We start from the raw sequence: 7,146 nt of genomic DNA on the forward strand, positions 1-7,146 counted from the left end.
ATTGAATTACTGAAATAAATTAACTTTTGCACCATATTCTAATTTTTCGAGCTTCACCTCTATATGGTATATCTACTGGTATATCATAACATTTGTCTTTGTCTTTACATTTCTGTCCTTCAGTCTCTTTCTCTCACTACGTGTCTGAGCCTCTCTTCTCCTCTTTCTATACCTGTGTAACTGCAGTGAAGCTCATATAGCATCAGAGGATCTGTTGGCAGTGAGAGCCACACTTGTGTCGTGGGGTTCTTTACACTATCACTGCATAGCGTGCTGTGTTTTCTCTTCAGACAATTAACACTTACTTTGTGAGAGTCAGCAATATTCAAATTGTACCTTAAATTGTGTGGTTTGTTGAGGAGAGGTGTGCTTTTGCTTTTCTAATTGATCAGACTTACAATTGTTTTGGGGTAAGATATTTTTAAGGTCTCTTATGCTCACCAAGGTTGCATTATTTGACCAAAAATTCTGTTAAAACAATATTGCAAAATAATATTGCAAGTTTTCTGTTTTAATATATTTTACAATGTAATTTATTCCTGTGACGCAAAGCTGAATTTTAAGCATCATTACTCCAGTCTTCAGTGATCCATCAGAAATCATTTTAATGATGCTGCTCAAGAAACATTTCTTATTATTTATGTTGAAGAGAGTTTTGCTGCTTCATATTTTTGTGGAAACGGGGATAAAAAAAAATTTGTTCCAGGAATCAGGTAAACCAGATGTTGCGGGGACAATGTCCAAAGATGGCAATATCCGAAATCCTTATTCTTGTGGGGATATTTTTTAGTTCCCATGAGGAACACAGCTTATAAATTATACTAAGTGATGTTTTTTTAAAATAAAAAAATGCAGGAAGTTTTCTGAGATGCGTAGGTTTAGTGGAAGAGGATAGAAAACTCAAAAAAATGCTGGGTTGTGTCAACCCAATTTTAGGTCAAATATGGACAAAATTTGGTTAAAATTTAATTAAAAAATGTTATCCAACGGCTGGGTTTGTCCATATTTGACCTCTTAATGTAACTTCGCACAGAATAACACATTACTAAACGTGTCTGGGCGATCAGGCTGGTGCACGCGATCCTTCCACCTATTGGCTGTAATCTGAGTGATTGACAGCTGTGGAGAGCTGAGAGCTGACCACCCCTCCCCCTTGGGTGCTGAGGCTAAGTGCTGTGTCGCTGTAGCAACTCAGAGTGACTTATGGGTAATCGAGTGAGCACCAAGGAGCTGACTTATCCCTCAAGGAGCATCTGGCATTAAAATCAAGTCTATCTCACATAGGGTGCTTGTGTTCACAAAACTTTGCAAAAAAATGTCTCGGTCTTGGTCACATTTCACCCTAAAATCATGGGGGCGGGGGGGTTGTGTGTCTAGTCACGTATAAAGCATACATAAAAGATTGTATACTTGCTTTCAGTCTGTTTGACTCTAAGCTTACAGTCACATTTGTATGTGTTGGAGCATGTGAATATTAGCATCTATGTCAGCAGGGTGGTGTTATTTAATATATCCCAAGGATTTTGCTGGCGTCGATTCAGGGCAGCTAACACCTCGGTCTCCCAGAGCGCATTGTGTGTTAAGTTATGATTTTAACTGTTGTTGTAGTCTGCGCCGTTTCCTGCCAAAGAAAGTAAAAATAGAAACAGTCATGCACCCTGAATGTACATTCCCTTCAGGAGGTGAGGGACCACGGGCTTCCCTGATTGGCTGAACTGTGTCACATGGGCATGGGTTCTCAGGCTAGGATTGGGTCACACATTTTGGAGCAGTTTGATGACAAGTGCTTCTGACTGGGATGGAAAGCCCAGAGGAGACTCTGCTTACTCAGAGATAGAGAGAGAGAATAGAAGAGGGGAAAAGGGACCGCGGAGTGGGCGGAGACTGGCGTTATGACATCAAAACAGCTTTCTGAGAATATTGCACACTCCAAGATTTAAGCTGAGCATTTCATATACCTGGGAATTTTGTGGACTGGAAAACAGACAATTTTGCTTTTGTTTTATGATTGTATTAACTCAAAACTGTATTAGCTTAAAATTATTGTATTGTACCTATATTAGCTTAAAACTGAAGTGTATTAAATTTGTGTATTTGATGTGCTTTTTTTATTTTCAGAATGATGTTTTGGATAACAATAATTAATGACGTTAAAATAACAAAATGTAATTATTTTTTATTATTAATAAAATACCATATACAGGTGAAACTCGAAAAATTTGAATATGGTTCAAAAGTTCATTTATTTCAGTAATTCAACATAAAAGGTGAAACTAATATATTATATAGACTCATTACATGCAAAGTGAGATATTTCAAGCATCTTTTTTTATAATTTTGATGATTATGACTTAAAGCTTATGAAAATCTTTCACAATATTCTAATTTTGAATTTGGTGTTTTCATAAGCTGTAAGCCATAATCATCAAAATTATAACAAATAAAGGCTTGAAATATCTTTGCATGTAATGAGTCTATATAATATATTAGTTTCACCTTTTAAGTTGAATTACTGAAATAAAGGAACTTTTGCACCATATTCAAATTTTTCGAGTTTCACCTGTAGCTAAAAAGAGCTCTTTGCTCAATACATTTTTAACATTTTATAAATAGGATTCAATTATACATAAACCTTTTGGAAAAAACGAAAAAAACAAAAACGCTGAAAACTTTTATGGATTTTTAAATTCTGGCAGCTAATTTTGTTAAACATGTGACTGTAATGCCTCTTGTTCTTGTGAAATGTAATAAAAAATGTTGCACAAAAATCATATTTGAAAATGGGATCAGTCAATGATGACTTTAAAGGGATAGTTCACCCAAAAATGAACATCCTGTCATCATGTACTCGCTCTAAAGGTGTTTCAACCCTGAGTTTCTTTCTTCTGTTAAACACAAATGAAGATAGGCTCTGGGAAAGGATGTGTGTAAACCTTTTGTAGGAGACAAAATTATTCTTTAAAATAATAGGATAGGAGCACTTTAAATGTTGTTCTGTTCACCATAAGTCTTGGAATTTATGAGTTGTATGTACTTTTTAATTATTTTTTTCTCCCATCCTTTTTGATACTTAACTCCAGTCCCCATTCATTTGAATTATTACATAAAAGTAATAAAAAAGACTAATACTGAGATGGTTCTGAGATGAAATGATCGTTACAGTATGGATGCTAACACTGGATTTCATTCTTCCATACCTTCCCTCAAGACATTCTAGTCCTTGTCTAATTGTGAGTGACAGCGATGCAGTAAAATGACATCACAGCATTCAAAATCCAACACGTGGCATCAGATGGCAGAAGCCGACACGTGACACAACTGGTCAACCTAAGCATGACATTGCAGAGAGCGGATGAGTCGTGCTCATTGTGCAAACACTGCCAGCTGTGTTGATTCACTAGACAGACACCACATGATATCATCAGCTAATTTCAGAACCACTTTTATTATTGTACTATATATGGCTATAATTGTATAACATGCAATGGGAAAGTTACCACGTCTTCATAGTCATAACAGAGTGACAAATAACTTTTTTCAAGATTCAAACATAAAACATTTTTGGTTAAACTGTAGCCTATATTTATATATAAAATCATGTATATTTATAAAGTGCATGAAAAACATTTTTCAATTAGCCTACTTATTTGCAGTTAAGATTGTCCTGTGATATAAAAAATAAAAAATAAAAGTTAAATAAAAAAATACAGAAAATCTTTTCTATAGCCTACATAAAAAAACTGCATTTTTTTAATGGTTTTTTTTTCTAATTATAAAAGAATTAGACACGTAAAATGCAGAATAATGAACTACCCAACAATATTCTTTATTTAATAAATAAAACATAACATTTTATTGCAGGCTTTCACTCAAACGTAAAAGACTCGTGATACTGTGATCATAGGGTTTATTTCAAAAGAATCGGCGTTTTGTTATAACAAGTTCCACATGTAGATGTTTATGTTCCAGTTTGAGTTTATGAAGCATTGGCGTCCTCTAGTGGTTATATTAAGAAATAACAGGAGTTTGTTGCGAGTAGGAATAGACCTTATTCAGAGCAGCGCCATGGAAAGCGAGGCTGTGATGGATAGACTTGTCGTGTTTTCAATGGCATCTGCTGTAAAAATGGTTTATAAACCTCCCAGATCACTTGTAATTTTTATCTTTGTAGAGTTTATCTTGTCTGGAGTTTTTTTGTCTACTGAAATCTCTTGGAAAGATATTTTTACAAAGATGGCACTGCTGTGAATAAGGTCTGTGTTCTCTGACAGATGGACACTAGACTAGACAGAGAAATGAGAGAATGAACAACATAGACATACATTAGGTTTTTGCGCCATGACAGTATCTCGCTACCTTAAAAAAAAAACATTGTAAGGACATGATTTACGAATATGGTAATTATTGCTTACCTTACCATTATAGGTATATACCATGCAAGTGATGCAATCATTTTACCATGGTGTTATCACTTTTTTTTCTTACTAAATTAAATTAAATTAAATTCATATTTACATCATTACCTAAAAGTCCAGTGTTTGTGTTTATTCTTAATTATAATTTGCATAATTTACTGACTATGCAGTTCATGTATTCATAACACACACACACGTATATGGACGCGCTACTGCTATAGTAAGATATGCTCCAGCTGCATAAATAGACACATAAATACTGTATAGATGTAGGCAGGTGGAGCTGGGGGAGGTAGGAGGTAACTGATGTGCGCTGCAGGACTAATACAGCAAACAATGAACAAGACTATTTAAATGTTGAGCAAGCAATCTCATTGGCTGCAGCAGGATCAGCAGAGGCCAATCAGCTTGTGCCATGTGGTAATGATGTGATTGCTTGTAGATTGCATGTAAAGGACAAGAACAAAATGAACAAAATGTTTAAGAAAGGGGTCTCATGGCAACATAATATTTAGAGGTCAGTAGCATAAAAAATGAAACCCCCTGATCTATAGGATATTATTCAGATAAAAAATTTTTTAATTTTTTTTTGCAGAATACACTATTTATTTTAATTTTATGTAGCCTACCTTGTATTTTATTTATTCATATAGAAAATTAAGTTTTCTGCATTTATTTCTAATTCTGGACTCTTATGCTGCGTTCACACCAAGCGCGAATATGCGTCAGGCGCGAGTGATTTCAATGTTAAGTCAATGGTAAGGCGCGTTTACACGCGTCTGGCGTTCTTGCGGCGCGAATGAGGCGTTTGGCGCGGCGCGGTAGACGCGAATTCGCCTCATTCGCGCGTCTAGTTCGCGCGAATGACGCGAATTGAGCGTTTGGCGCGTTTGGCGCGATACGCGCGTTAAGCGCGAATTGTGCTTTTTGTGCATTCACGCGTTTGACGCGAATTCGCGTCTGCCGCCCGAGTTGAAAAATCTGAACTTCTGCGTCAAATTCGCGCCGCGTTAACCAATCAGGAGCCTGCTTTTATACAGAGACACGACAGTATCACGTCTGCCAATATAATTTTAATTTCTAGGTTGATGTCTAGGTTATAGCTAACTCAGTATCACTAGAAAGATCACTGTATTACAGAGACACGACAGTATCACGTCTGCCAATATAATATTTTAATTTCTAGGTTGATGTCTAACTTAACGTTAGGTTATAGCAGTTAACGGAGTAACTTACGTTATCACTAGAAAGAGCGCCAACAGTGGTATCCGTACCACAGTTTAAAAAAAATATTGATAGCATAGCAAATACTGTATTTAAAATAGCATATACATTTACTAACCGAAGACAGATGGACAGGCGCTCCGCAGCTGGTATAGAGCGCCTGTAGTTGGTGTCCTGGAGGGTGATCCTCGCTCCGATGCGGGACAGCAGGTCATCAAACTGGGCGCGGGACAGGCGGAAGTACCGCTGAAACCGGCCGTCATCCAGCCGCAGCTCCTGGAGCAAATGGTGAAATTCGCCAAACTGGGTTCGCCTCCGAAGGGTCTGGTGGACCCAAATACGGCGACGATGATCCCTACGCCGCTGTTCTGCTCTCCAGAGTAAATACAGTGCGGTGACTCTATCTCGGTAAATGATCGCTCATCAGACATCTTGTAAAAAGATGGCCGCCAGCGGGTCTCGAAACTGACTTTCGCCTCTTGACGCGCGTGACGCGCGTAAATTTCGCTTCAAACTTTTTTTTTTAAACGCGTCAATTCCGCTCTTGACGCGCGAATGAACACAAAGTGGTCACGCGAATAACCAGACGCGGCAGGCGCGAATTTTGACGCATATTCGCGTTTGGTGTGAACGCAGCAGATTATAATTTGTGTTTGTACAAAAACTCTTTCCCTCAAAACATATAAAAAATGTTCCCCAACAGAAATGATGAACGTTTTCTCCGCCCCGTCTAATATGAGTCAGTGGATTATTCTAGATTGTACCATGTAACAGCTGCAGATACAGGTCTCTAATCCCTGAGCCGCAACCGCCATTTGACATCCAATAGACATGCTGTATAACACACATAGACAGAGTAGTAGATCCCCCCCTCCCCCATCTCTATCTCTCTCTCTCTCTCTCTCTCTCTCTCTATCTCTCTCTCCCCCCCAACCATCCCACTCTTGTCCCACTGCAATTTCTCTAAATTCCACCAGATGGCAATACAATTCTTCAACATTCATCTTATTTTATTTTTTAAATGAATAGACTAATAGACTTATTTAGCAATAATCAGCATTGAACAATACATTTACCAACATATTAACAACTACATGTTTCTCTATAACCAACTTAAGAGAACCGATAACATCTGTCCAATAGAAACCAGCCTCTGCACATCAGTAATGACATTTTTACAGTGATGATATATTATGCATCTTTTTAGCTGCCAGCAACTTATACAGATATAAATAATTAAACCTTTGGAGAAACCAAATGTTTAAAGTTTAATTGAGTGCACACTTTTATTTCACATGATTTTAGAGTTATGTGTTAAAATAAAAAAAGTAAGTTATATTAAATATATATACAAAAATTAACTTCATCATCAAATTCTTTACTATTTGAAACAGTAAAAAAAAAGATAGAATAAATGTATGTATGTTTGTATGTATGTACCGGTATATGTAGGCCTGCTATCTCTGTACCTCGCCTCGCACTCGTGCACGCGTAACGTACAAGAAAG

Source organism: Phoxinus phoxinus (genome assembly GCF_949152265.1).
Source record: "Phoxinus phoxinus genome assembly, chromosome: 22".
Classification (NCBI taxonomy): Eukaryota; Metazoa; Chordata; class Actinopteri; order Cypriniformes; family Leuciscidae; genus Phoxinus; species Phoxinus phoxinus.